Source organism: Sitophilus oryzae, unplaced genomic scaffold, assembly GCF_002938485.1.
Source record: "Sitophilus oryzae breed Bouriz unplaced genomic scaffold, Soryzae_2.0 scaffold_1903_pilon_pilon, whole genome shotgun sequence".
NCBI classification, from domain to species: domain Eukaryota; kingdom Metazoa; phylum Arthropoda; class Insecta; order Coleoptera; family Curculionidae; genus Sitophilus; species Sitophilus oryzae.
In genome coordinates, this window is record NW_022146617.1 from 125,029 (window position 1) to 139,273 (window position 14,245).

The window sequence follows — 14,245 nt, forward strand, 5'->3', positions numbered from 1 at the left end:
ATATATTATAGTATTAGCATGAATATTAGTAAATAATTGTTTTCTTTTCAAATCTATATAATGTTAGGTGTATTAAATTGTACCTAAGCGTTATTTTTTGCTTGCCTCAGATGTATTATACAGGGTGAGTCTTAAATAACTGCAAATATTTTCAGGGCTGGTAGTTCTCGATAAAAGAAACATATTTTCTCTTTGCCGTTTTTCAAATAACTGCAAAATAACTGATTAAGTTTTCTGTTTTAATGTAATCTTTTCTGTTTTTTTTCTTGTAAATTTAATCTAATCCCTATGTTGCCATTAGGGTTTCCAATTTTCTGGATCAGGATCCCCTTTTGAAATCCCGGGATTACCCAATATTCTATTGATATCTAACTAAATTTGTTATCTAAATTGATTAATATCCGATTGACTATCAGAGTGATAAATTTAATCTAAAGAAATACTTAAAAAAATGCAGCTACATATATCAAAAAGAAAAGAGATTTAATAAAATAAATAATAACAAAATAACATTCATATTTAGTGCAATATTTAGTAAAATTGCAATTCTTATTGCAAAAAAGTATAGCAAATACGGAAATTAGATATTGAAATGCTGCTTACCTACTATAAATAAAATATGATCTTTGAAAGACTAAAGTGTATAAGACCGAATAATTTTAGGTTGGGTATTTAAATTTTTCTAGATTTTCGGGATACCGGGATTTCGAGGATAAACATACACTGGGATCCCGGGATTTCGGGATCCCGGTTTGGAAATCCTAGTTGACATATTATCGAGATATTATGTTTTTTACGTTTAAAATTAAAACATTTTCATTTTTTATTCAAAAAATTACAATTTTTAATTTTTTTTTACGAAAAAAGAACATCATAGACGTGTTTCTGTGGTCGATATATACTACCCCTATAAATATTTGCACTTATTGAACACTCACCCTGATGTATAGGTAAATCTTAGATACCAAACATTTTTTTGGTTTTTCTCTCATGTTATAAAATCAAATGCACGGCCTAGGTGCGTTCATGTTTTGTTGCCAATTTTAGATGGGCCTCTTGTTTTAGTTTTTTTTTCTAGCAAAAATTTAATGTTTTCTAGGGTTCGCAATTTTAACTTAATTTTTTCTATAAAATATGTTATTAAAAAACATTGAAACATTCTAAGGTTCCATTTATTATACGAAAATAATAAGAATATAATGTTTTCTAAAACTATTAGGCAGTGGTGGACTAAGGGGGGGCGGAAGGGGCGGTCCGCCCCGGGCCCCTTCTTCTAGGGGGCCTCCAAATCTTAATAAGTAATTTTTTATTCAACTGGCAAACAGGCCAATATGTGTTCAGTAGTTATAAAGCAATTTGTAGTTAGAGTATGCAAACCATAAGTATACGCAAACTAAACACAGTATAAATGGAAGCAGATATTTACTTAATTATCAATTATTAGGCCCCAGTAATTGTCAATGGCATTTTTCTATTTACAAAATTAAATCAAGGGATAATTTTCTTTGTTTAGAATATCGAATAATTATTATTTTTTTATATTCGAATAATTATTATTTATTCTTGGATCTATATAGGAGTACAGGGGGCCCCTTACAAAATCGCGGTATTTACCTGGAACGGTCGCAAAAGTAACGTGGCTTATACCTATGTGGAACAGGTATTCCCATCACTTTGTTGTTAAATGTATGCAAACCATTCGCTCGGGGATTGTTTTATTACGTCAAATTGCAGCCGTTTTTCTTTAAAAAAGCTTTAAAAAAAATTGATGTTATTGTTTTTGAGGCCTTTTTGGAGCTGGGGCCTTTAATCCTCTGGTTAGGGCCCGTCGGGTCCCTACATAAAAACGGCACTGCCGATGAATAACATATTTATATCTACAGTATGTCCGCGGATTATCTTAATAAAAATTTTTGCTTGTTCCAAAATGGGAATTCCTGTTTATACTTTTCCAAATTTCCATACCGTTTTAGACTTTGAGTTTTAGAGAAAAATAATAAAAAAAATGTTGTTGAATTTTTGAACTAGTAAAAATAAAACGCCTTCCTATGGTAATATAATGTCGTTCTTATTTTTTGATAGATTATTATTATTGGACAGAATTTTAATTAAACTTATATTTTTTGTTGTTTTAAAATGTTAAAGAAGCACAAAATTTATTTAGTTCAATGCTACGGAAAGGGTGATAATAGTTATCGGAAAATGTGATACTTAAACATAAACAAAATTAATTATAACGGTTTATCAAAAAATGAAATCGAAATTATATTACCATAGCCTTTTAATTTTTAGGACTTTTATTTTTTTTAGGATTTGTTTTTGGGGAAAAATTATGTTAAAAAACTACATTTTTATGTTTTTTTTTTTATTTTTTCTAAAACGGTATGGATATTTAGAAAATTATAAACGCCATTTTACAACAAGCAAAAATTCTTATGAAGAACGCATTTTTTTCAAAAAGTCAATAATTAAAAAGTTTTTTCTCTTGTAATCTGTGTCTGTCTTTTTCTCTGGGTGTCCCGGAAATAAGTGCTAGTATTTTCATTGGTAGTATAGTTCAACCCCAGAAACACGCATATGAGGTTTTTTTCGCGAAAAAAAATTGAAAACTTCCCAAAAAAATGTTAGGTTAGTTTCTTCAACTAAAAGCTTGTTTTCTTACTATAAAATAAGGATCTACTGAAACTTTTACATATAAATTATTTTAATCCGTCTATCTCTAAAAAATTTTTGGGAATTTTTTTAGTTTTTAGTTAAAAAACATAATTTCTTGTTAATATGACAACATAGGTATTAAATTAAATTTACAAAAAAAAAATCCAGAAAAGATTCAGTGGTTCTCAAAAGTTTAGCAAATTTTCGAAGTAAAATAACTCCGTTACTTTGGACTTATTTGAAAAACGATAAAGAAAAAATATGTTTCTTTTATCTACCAACCCTTAAAATTCTTGCACTTATTTCTGTGACACCCTGTATATAAATCGATTTTTATTACAATTATTACAGTATATAAATACTTGAAATTTGACAACCATACGTCATTCAATCTTTACAAAATGTGCAGACCGGGGGACACATTTAGCTTTGCCGCCCCGGGCCCCCGACAGGCTTAGTCCACCACTGCTATTAAGTAGGTATCGACATTATGTTTAGTAGGTATCTATATTTTATATCTACTTCTGGTTATTATTGTATTTTTAGTCTTAGGAAAGAAAAAATAAATAAAAAAACAAAGAAAAAAATTACAAAATAAACATGAATAATAAAAGAATTAATAAATTAATTAAAAATAATAAGTGGGAAAATAATATTGCTGGATTAAATATTGGAGGAGTAGCAAAATGATAGTGATAAAATAATTATATTTTTTAGTTTTTAATTATAGCAACTTTATAGTCTTAACTCATAAATGTTATAGCTAATATCACTATTCATGAGTTTTAAACGTTTATAAGTAAATGCTTAAAAATTAAGAACATATCTTCATTTAGCATTTAGCACATGTAGAGAATATTCTTCCAAGCATTATGGATTTATAATGTTTTTACTTATTAATCTTCATGTAAACGCAAAATCGGTGTTTTTCCACAGCTTACAGAATAACATAGCTTTGACACTCGCCAATTTTTCCCACGCTCGAATTTAAAACGCCCCACTCCGACGATGCGCTAACTGAATTAAGCGACCGACAGTCAGCCTCATTCAGTCGATGCATAGCCTCCACCGTTGGCGCGTAGGGCCGTATTACGGAAGATTTTAATTCGATTTTTTTTCTTATATTTAACCATAGGTATTTGTGCTTTTATTTCAATTTTATTTTTATTGATGGAATGGGAAAAGGTTTTCTGGGATGTGCGGCTGCTGGTTGCACAAATAATTATGGAAATAATTCAAAATATAGTCTGTTTAATTTTCAATTCAATTCAAAATTAATGTTCAATTCAAAAGTATATTCACACTTTAGTGCTTTTCAAAACGATGAAGACTACTTATTTGGAGGCTTGCTAATGCCAAGTGACCATTTTTTTATTTAGTTTCCTCATTGGAGGCTAGTTTTATAAGCTTTTATTTAACTTGCTTTGTATGTAACTATCTATGTATGTATGTATGTTTGTTCGGGGCAAATCTTGTAAGCTAAATTAAAACCACTTCCTTTTATTGTAGGAGATTGAAATTTGGCATGTAGGTTCAGTCCCGATGACAATACATTTTTTTGCAAGGCATGACCCGAATTTTTGACAGCTGTCAAAATGGCGGCATTTTTGAGGTTTTTGATTTTTTAAAATTCTATTTATGAATGGATCGGGCTGAAATTGGTTGTTAACTCGACAGTTACTTATAGGGAAACAGAATGGCAACACTGCCTATTGAGAACGTATGCATTATTGATTTTTCTGCCGACTCGTCCCGTCGCGTCATCTATCGACGAGCGGGCCGAGGTTATTTCAACCATAAAACTCTTGCCGCGAGTAATGAACAATTTAACAACCTGTATAGGTATATTGTGGGTATATACATATGAAAAAAAATATATGGGCGGCCATCTTGAAAAAATGACAGTTTAATGACATGTCAAAATTTCAAAGTCAACCGATTTTCATAAAAATTGATATATAGGATGGCCATGGGCTAAAATGAAAGAAAAAAAATTTGAGCTGTCAAATTTGACAGCTGTCAAAAAAATTTCAAAGTTGTCCGATTTTGATAAAAATTGATATATAGGACGGCCATGGGCGAAAATGAAAAAAAAATGTTGAGCTGTCAAATTTGACAGTTGTCAAAAAAATTTCAAAGTTGTCCGATTTTGATAAAAATCGATGATGGCCGTGGGCTAAAATGAAAGAAAAAAATTTTGAGCTGTCAAATGTGACAGCTGTCAAATAATTTCAAATTTGTCCGATTTTGATAAAAATCGATATATTGGATGCCCCCTACCCCATAGTCGGTTTTCATTTTATTTGTCTCACATTTGAACTGTCAAATTTGACAGCTGTCGTTTTTTTTAAGTTCTCCTTTTTTAATGAAAATCGATATACATATTATTAGGATACCCATAGAAAGTTATTTAAGAAAAAAATTGAGTTTAAGTGTGTGGCACTGAGAAACAAGCATAACTAAAAAGTAGATGATAAATTTTATAAAAAAACCTTTTTTAAAAACAAGCTTTTATTTAAATACACTAAAAAGAATAAAATAAACTCTTTTTCTTTAAAACTTTTATTATAAACTTAGAACGTCATTACACAATTTTAATATTAGATATATAAAAGCTTGTCGCGAGATTTCTCTACATCGATAAACAAGTAAATTAACTAAAACCTGTGTCTACCCTGTCTCATTCTCAAAGTTTCTGTTATGATAGACCACTAGACCAGGAATTACAAGATAAAGTTGTCGTACCAGATTTTTATGAGTGCAAATGTACACTCAAATCTCGCGACAAGCTTTTATATAATATTAAAATTGTGTAATGACGTTATAAGTTCATAATAAAAGTTTTAAAGAAAAAGTTTATTTTGTTCTTTTTAGTGTATTTAAATAAAAACTTGTTTTTAAAAATTTTTTTTTATAAAATTTTTCAGAACAATTTTGAAGAACTTTCCTTAAATGAAAATATATTATGTAAATTCGTTAAATTATTTCAGCCAATTATATTCAACCATCAATCAAAATTTTCCTATAATATATTTTTTGTCATACGCTCCCAAAAACAGCTATTTTACGGACTCATTTCAGTCCGTAAAATGTTTCTTTTTCGGCCTAGGCCGTAAAGGTCGTCATGGCAACCTTTATGGACTAAAATGTCTAAATTCGTTATTTGGTTGTTTTATTTTGTCATTCGAAATTTGTCACAAAATCACATAAAATTATACATATATTTATAATTAAATTATTAAATACTAACAATATCAAAAAGCTAAGTTATTTGTTTAAAGTAAGTACCTAGGTACCTATTTAAAAGAGGCTTTTAAATTAAAATATTCTTAAATTACAGTCACAAACATTCAAACCATCGTCAATTTGGTCGAAATATTCCATGCTGAGAGCAGTGTTAAGTGTTAAAGAAGATATTTATATTGACAAATTTCCAAAACTTTTGCTTTTTTGAAGAGGAATTCGGTTGGTTACGAGCCTAAAAAGTCTAAGGTTTTGTCCATAAAAGAGATCGGTGATTTTTTGGCCACGGCTAGTGATGAAACTTATTTACTTACTAAGGTAAGTTTGCGATAATGATTTTTAAAATATATAGATGGTTTCTTATTCCATTGTATTTGATTTTTAAATTATTAAATACTAACAATATCAAAAGCTAAGTTATTTGGAAAAATAAAAATGAAATGAACAATTTTGTGCATTTTGAAAACTTGCATCTGCAATCGAAACGACTCCTCCATTGGCAGGTAAATTTACTTTCTGATGAGGTGGAGTAAATGCGAACGATGATGTACTTGGTAATACATCCGTGGAAGTGGTCGCGATTTTCTTTTCCCCCATTAGCAGTTTGCAAACTTTCTTCTTTTTCTCAATAGATTCTTCTATGTAACCTTCGGCCACTGTGGACGACCTAAATAATTATTGTTGTTTAGAACAAGATCGGAAAATATTAAAATTTTTACCTCCAACCTCCTAGGCGTTTCAGCGATGTAAAATCCACATCTGCATCTGCAGCAAGAGTAGCAGAACTACGTCGGAAACAATGACCTGTATATTCGTTTGGGTTCGACAACTTTAAAAATGCTGCTACAATCGATGGCATCTTCCCAAATGAATGAATGCCGACTCGTTGCACGGTGCATTTTCCTTTACGATAAGAGATGAAGACATAATCATGTGGTACATTTTTTGGCCTAAGACAAGCATATTTTCTATACAACTCAACTGGATTGACAACGTTCCCTTCGTTCACCACCGGAAACACTCTTTTGATATTAGTTTTTGTATCCGCAAGGGTAACTAAAAGGCAGCTGTTGTCTTTTTCTATGATGTCTTGCACTCGTAGAGAGTACAATTCTTCTCTTCTACATGCTCCACAAAGGCCAATGACAAGAGCTACCTAAAAATCAAATACAATGGAATAAGAAACCATCTATATATTTTAAAAATCATTATCGCAAACTTACCTTAGTAAGTAAATAAGTTTCATCACTAGCCGTGGCCAAAAATCACCGATCTCTTTTATGGACAAAACCTTAGACTTTTTAGGCTCGTAACCAACCGAATTCCTCTTCAAAAAGCAATAAGTTTTGGAAATTTGTCAATATAAATATCTTCTTTAACACTTAACACTGCTCTCAGCATGGAATATTTCGACCAAATTGACGATGGTTTGAATGTTTGTGACTGTAATTTAAGAATATTTTAATTTAAAAGCCTCTTTTAAATAGGTACCTAGGTACTTACTTTTTTCGTGGAAATAATTTAGCAATACATCTTCATTTACAACGAATACGCCATTTTTGTCTTTCCATTCATTAAAAACATCATATTCTTTCTGGTAAATGGCACGAGACTTCACAGGAAGTAAATCCAACACGATTTCTTTGGCCTTATTAGCAATATGTTCGGGATTTTGGAACATTTTAAAATTGTTGATGAATTTGTGTGATTTTGTGACAAATTTCGAATGACATGTCAAAATGCGATGAAATAAACAAACTCGTTACTAAGATATGAATTTATAAGCCAACTTTTCAAACATTATAATTTCAAATATGGAAAATTTGCAAATATGCGTTCTAAAAAACTGTAAAAAGCGTATGACAAAAAATAGTGTATGTAACACGTACCTAAATTATGTTTTTTAGGACTCATCTACTATTTCGGACTCGGCTAACGCCTCGTCCGCAAACAGTAATGATTCGTCCTAAAAAACATCATTTTAGGTACTAGTTACATAAATAGCTATTTTGTTAAAATTATACGCAAAAGTTAGAATTTATTATACCTTAAAGAATATTAATAAGAACTTAAATGTAGCAAACAAAAACCGAAAGCTCCTAATTTAGAAACATTCGTAAATAACTATAAGTAATCAATGTACCTATTTCATTTTGCTGTTATTTCTAGAAATAAATTGATTAATTTGTTTTTTAAATGTTTTTCTTTGAGAATGCATATTTATTTAAAGTCAACAATTTAAAAAACGTGTATCTAAATTATGTTCTAGCACCAGTCGAATAATTTTTTACGTCACGTGTAAAATTTTTTTGAATACATCTCTGGGCTGACTGGCGCTTACGCGGCTATTGGTTTTGGCGAGAGAGCTCGCCGCTCTAGTGTTCCCCCTCTTTCGAATCGCAAATCCGAGCGTAAAAAGATCAAAGCGGCACGCTACACTGTCCGAGCTGGTTTTTACTTAAGCTGTGGTTTTTCCGTCGACGGTTTATACTAGACGTATCTGCTAAAAAATAAGGTGTTCTGGAACAGTTATTTTCTTTGTTCTTTGTGTTTTTTTCCTTTGATGACTAGAGGAGATATACCTACCTCCTCAAATAAAATAATCGCCTCTCGCCTCTAAATATTTGAATAAATATAAGGTAATGATTTTATGTCAAACTCGAGATCAAAAATATCTAATTATAAATGGTATTATACTCATTATCTATGTCAAATTATCATTCAATGAAGAGATAGGTATGACTTAGACAGTTTATTTAATTAATTACAATGTGTCACATCATTCAATGAAGAGATAGGTATGACTAAGACAGTTTATCTAATTAATTACAATGTGTCACATCATTTAACAAGTGGCTTCAGATGTGTACATCTCGCTTAGAAAAAAATAAAAAACTTTTGTTCAAGAGCAAAACTGAAATTAAAAAAAAAAATAAACAAAGCTACTCTAAAAAAACTAATACCGCTGCGACAGTAGCTTCCAGTCCTCCTGGTGAATATAATCAATAAGAAAATCAAAACTATTATAAAACTTGACAAGAGATAATGTAAGACATAGAATTAATGTCTAAACTTTTTGAAAAGGTCATTTTTTTTTGAAAGAGGTCATTTCTTGAAAAAATACTAGCTATTTCCTAACTGAAATAGAAATCTGAATAATAAAAAAAAAATATTTTTTTTAAATGCCACAAAATAGTAGACTAGACAGCCGATATATACACAGATTTCGATAGACGACATCCAAAACCAATGTTTTTGGTTAATTTAGAGTATTTGGATCAAATGTAAAGTTAATATGCCTTGCAAGATACCGTATGATAAAAAAAAACGGCGTCAAAGGCGGCTGGGGAATGACAATCTATGATAATTTTGGCGAATTCAATCTAGGCACCATTTATTAAAATTTGACATATAACTTATCAAAATTAACACTATAATATGATTAAAAAAGGATGAAACGTTTCCAGACAAACAAATCAACAGGGTGGTCCGAATTGTATTCCGGAAACTTCGGCAGCATATTCTGCAGATAAAAATAAGTAAAAAAGTTCGTATAAATGTATGTCCTAAAATGCTTAGTTTCGGAGATACAGGGTGTAGAAGTTTCATTTTTATTTCGATTTTTTCCGAATAATTTATGAAGTAACGTCAATATTTGGATAAAATTTGGTGTCTCGGAGTTTTTTGACATGAGAAATTTGATTTTGAAGTCAATATGACTACTACTTGAAGAGAGCGCCACCTACATTTTTTTAACTGATTTGAAGAGTAATAACTTTTCGTCCGTACCTGTATAAAACTACTGAGTAAAAAAATATACATTTACGACATTTTTTACGTAAAATAGGTCTCTTGAAAAAAATCGCTGCGCGTAATGGTTCTCGAGATATTTGGAATCGAAATTATTAATACCTGTCAACATTGACATAAATTAAGCACGTTGACTAAATACCGTATGATCGAGAAAAAACGGCGTCAAAGGCGGCTGGGGAATGACTATCGATGCTATTTTTGACGAGGTCGAACTCTGCTCAAAGTTAATTAACTTTATTTTGATTTTTTAGTTAATTAAAATTCTTCTTATTTTCACTGTAAAGATCTTCAAAAAAATTAAATTTTAATTAAAATTAATACTAAATGTAGAAAATCTAGAAGATAATAGTAAGTTTCCAGATACAGAAATCTATATCCAAAAAATATTTTTTTCTTATAATTTGAACTATACCAGTTCTAATTAATAAAAAATCTATATTAGGTAAATCCAGTAAATCGTAATTAATACAGAATGCATCTTTAAAAGTAAAGAAGAGAAAAATCAAAAAGATTCTAACCTAACTATCGCCCGTCCCAGTCCCAGGCATTTCGATAACGTCTAGTGTTAACAAAAATTGGATTATTCTTCTGTTAAAATGTATGGATTATCCTTTTGTAATTGTCTAATACAGATTAGACCCTTCAGATTTACTAATACTGTAGCTGTAAACCAATATGTGTGTTCAATTACTAGTAATAACCCGTTAGTTCATGGAAGAAGTATCGTGTTTATCAACAAAGTTAATTGTAGGCCTTTAAATTTTGCTTAATATGGTCATATTTTGTAATATTTAACTCATAATTGTTGATACTTCTGGTGGATGATGTTCAATTTTATTCATGTATAAAATATAAACACACTAAATTTAAGTACTAGAAACGGTAAGGTGAGATATTTTTAAGAATCTGTATTATTACTTATACATTACTTTTTTACTTATAGAATATCTACCCCTGTGAATAACCTCTAAGAAACAAATTAAATGAACAAAACTATGTCAAAGAAATAGTCTATTGTATAGAGGATTTAAAGAAAACCAAATAGGCGATGCTGTAATCAAAGCTTTGTCGATATTGACTTACCGAAATGTATAGGCATACGTTATGTTTGTACAATTTGTTTTTGAATTTTTTCTAGGTTTCTGCATCTTCAGTCAGTGAAAGTAGAAATATCATCAGCAGTTTTTTCAGTCCATAAAATTCAACATTTAAAAATACAGGGATACTTAATCATTAATTAATCTAATTAATTTTTTTTGAGATATAGGCACTATAAGCAGCAAAATATTAGCCTTATAATCCCGGAAGATGTGGGCAATAAATTAAATGATAAAGAATTGTAAATTGTTTATACATATTATATAAATCACTTGTTTTAAAAATAAAAAAATTGGCATTTTAAATTTTATATTGTATTTATTTATTAAATGATAAAATTAAAATACTTATATACTACATGATCTAACACTGTAAGTCTTAGTTTCTTTGGTTTGGTTTACTGTTTGCCGAGTTACTATGGGTATAGTTCATTAAATTAATAGATTCTATTCTTATGATTGACATATGCATATTAATTGTTTTCTTAAGTTATGTTACAATGAAACTCACTTTATAAACAGTATAATATAGGTCTGTATTTTCTTTCGAATGGTATTACAAAATATTTTTTACTGTGGACCCTACTAATCAATATACTATGCCTGGTTGAAGAGTCTAAATCTGTACTTATTACATTTAATTTAATAACACACCTAAATTATTTGTCTAAGTTTTGCGACTTACTAAAAAAAACAATTATTATTTTCGAAAGTGATTAATACAGCTTTTTCCAAAATTATACATTACTTCTTGATGTATGTATTATATTAATTCATTTATTTACTTCAATGGTTCCAAAGTGTATATTATTTCCTACAATCTACCAGTAGTTACGTTAAAAGTTATGTATGTAAATAAATGACTTACCAGCCTAAAATTATTGAGATTAAATAACGTAATATATAAGTAAATAAAATTGACAATACACCAATAACATATTTTAGCAATAACCATTGATTCCTGCATGGAACTTTGTGATTACAGCATCACCAATTTTGTTTTGATTAAATCCTCTATGCAATAGATTATTTCTTGGACACAGTTTTGTTCATTTAATTAATATGCTTCTTGGAAAACAGAAACTTGGAAATACACAGGAACAGATACTCTATAAGTAAAGAAGTAATAATACAGGAATTTCGTAAAAATTACTATCTCACCTTATTGCTTCTAGTACTTCAATTTGGTTTGTTTATAATTTATATATGTATAAATTGAACATCATCCACCAGAAGTATCAACAATTATGAGTTGAATATTGTAAAATATGACCATATTAAGCAAAATTTAAAATCCTACAATTAATTTTGTCGATAAACACGATACTTTTTTCATCAACTAACGGATTATTTACTGGTATTAAACACACATTTTTATTTACAGCTACAATCAATGCAATATTAGTAAATCTCAACGGTCTAGTGTGTATGAAACAATAATAAAAGGCTAATCCGTACATTTTAACAGCACAATAATCAAAAATTTTGTCGAAATATCTCGGTCGGAGGGCTCGGAGGCTTGTCGGACGACGAAATTTAGTTAGGTTAGAGTCTTACTGGCCTTACTCTTCTTTATTTTGAAAAAGGCGTTTACTGCATTAAGGATCATTTAATATCGATTTTTTATTGAGTAGAACTGGTGCAGATCGAAACATTTCAAAAAACAATTTTTTGGAAATAGATATGTGTATCTGGAAACTTTCTATTCTTTTCTGGTTTTTCTATATAAGGTATTAGTTTTTGACAAATTTTATGTCAATTCTCAGTAACTGACGTCTAGAGTTCTATCTCGTCAAAAATAGCATCGATAGTCATTCCTAAGCCGCCTTTGACGCCGTTTTTTCTCGATCATACGGTAGTTATTAGACTGAAATCATAAATTTGAAGTGTTTAGGTTCAACACAAACTGTTTTATCATCATTTTTTCGAAAAAAAAATTATGATTAATTTAAAAAAATAAAAAGTTACCAAATTTATCTTTTTACTCAAATACCTATCTACTCAACATGTTTATTTTTTGTCAATAATAACATGTATAGACTATTACCATCCTAAATATCTTGAGAACGGTTACTCGTAGTGATTTTTACCAAGAGACATTTTTGACGTAAAAAGTCACTGAAATGTATATTTTTTCACTCAGTAGTTTTATACAGGTACAGACGAAAAGTTATTACTCTTCAAAACTGTTAAAACACATGTAGGTTGCGCTCCCTACAAATAGGAGCCATATTGACACCAAAATCAAATTTCTCATGTCAAAAAACTTCCAGACACCAATTTTCATCCAAATATTGACGTTGCTTCAGAAATTATTTGGAAAAAATCGAAATAAAAATGAAACTTCTACACCCTGTATCTCCGACACTAAGAATTTTAGGACATGCATTTATACGAACTTTTTTACTTATTTTTATCTGCAGAATATGCTGCCGAAGTTTTCGGAATACAGTTCGGACCACCCTGTATATTCAAAAAAATATTTTCACTCGACTTTTAAACTACACCATTTAAAAATAATTTTTAGTCGATATAAAAATAAATTACAACCTTCTTAAGAATAACTGGCAGTAGCCGCCATTAAATAAGAAACAAGCCTACTGACATTTAGGGTTTGACCTCGCCAAAATTATTATTGACTGTCATTTCCCAGCCGTATCTGACTCCTTTTTTTCTATCGTATAGTAGGTATAAAACGAATAGCAACTACTTAATAATTTTAGCTGCCTTTTTAAGAAATTTCTGAAATTATAATTGTAATCTAACTATTAAAAATCGGGTGTTATACGGAAGTTTCCAAATTCTTACTTTTTTGTTGTTTATGTCGCGTCCAATTTTGAAAATTGAGCCGTTTCGGTGGGCACACGCCTCTATGTCTGTGAAACCCAATATTTATTTAAGAAACCGAAAAATTTCGAACAAAACAAACAGATGCTCAGCTATCAATAATTTCTGTGACGGACGAGTTCAGTAACATGCATAAAATAAAAAAAAATAGAACGTCTAGAGTTACAGACAGGGTTTGGAGATTTTACGAAAACAGTAACTTCTTTCTGTTACATTTTTACAAGAGAATTATAACGTCAACATAAAATTAGGGGTAGTTGTATTTTGAAGTGTTTAGTTTTAGAGAAAAGAATCTCTAAAAAACATTTTAGATACGAGATCTTCCGAATTATACAGGGTGAGTTTCCCACGATGTTCTCTATGGGTATCTCGGAAACTACTGGAGATAGAGAGTCGGTTAAATGGGGAAAGAATTGCAGTTTTGTGGGGTCATAAACATACGCCTTTCAGATTTTCGAAAAATTTTATGGCTTACTAGATATTTCGAAAAAAAAAAACAAATTTCGGCTATTTCAAAAATTGTTGCTAATTCCATTATAATATATTTTAGACAAAAAGTTTTCAGATAAAAGTTGTAGATAATCACATCC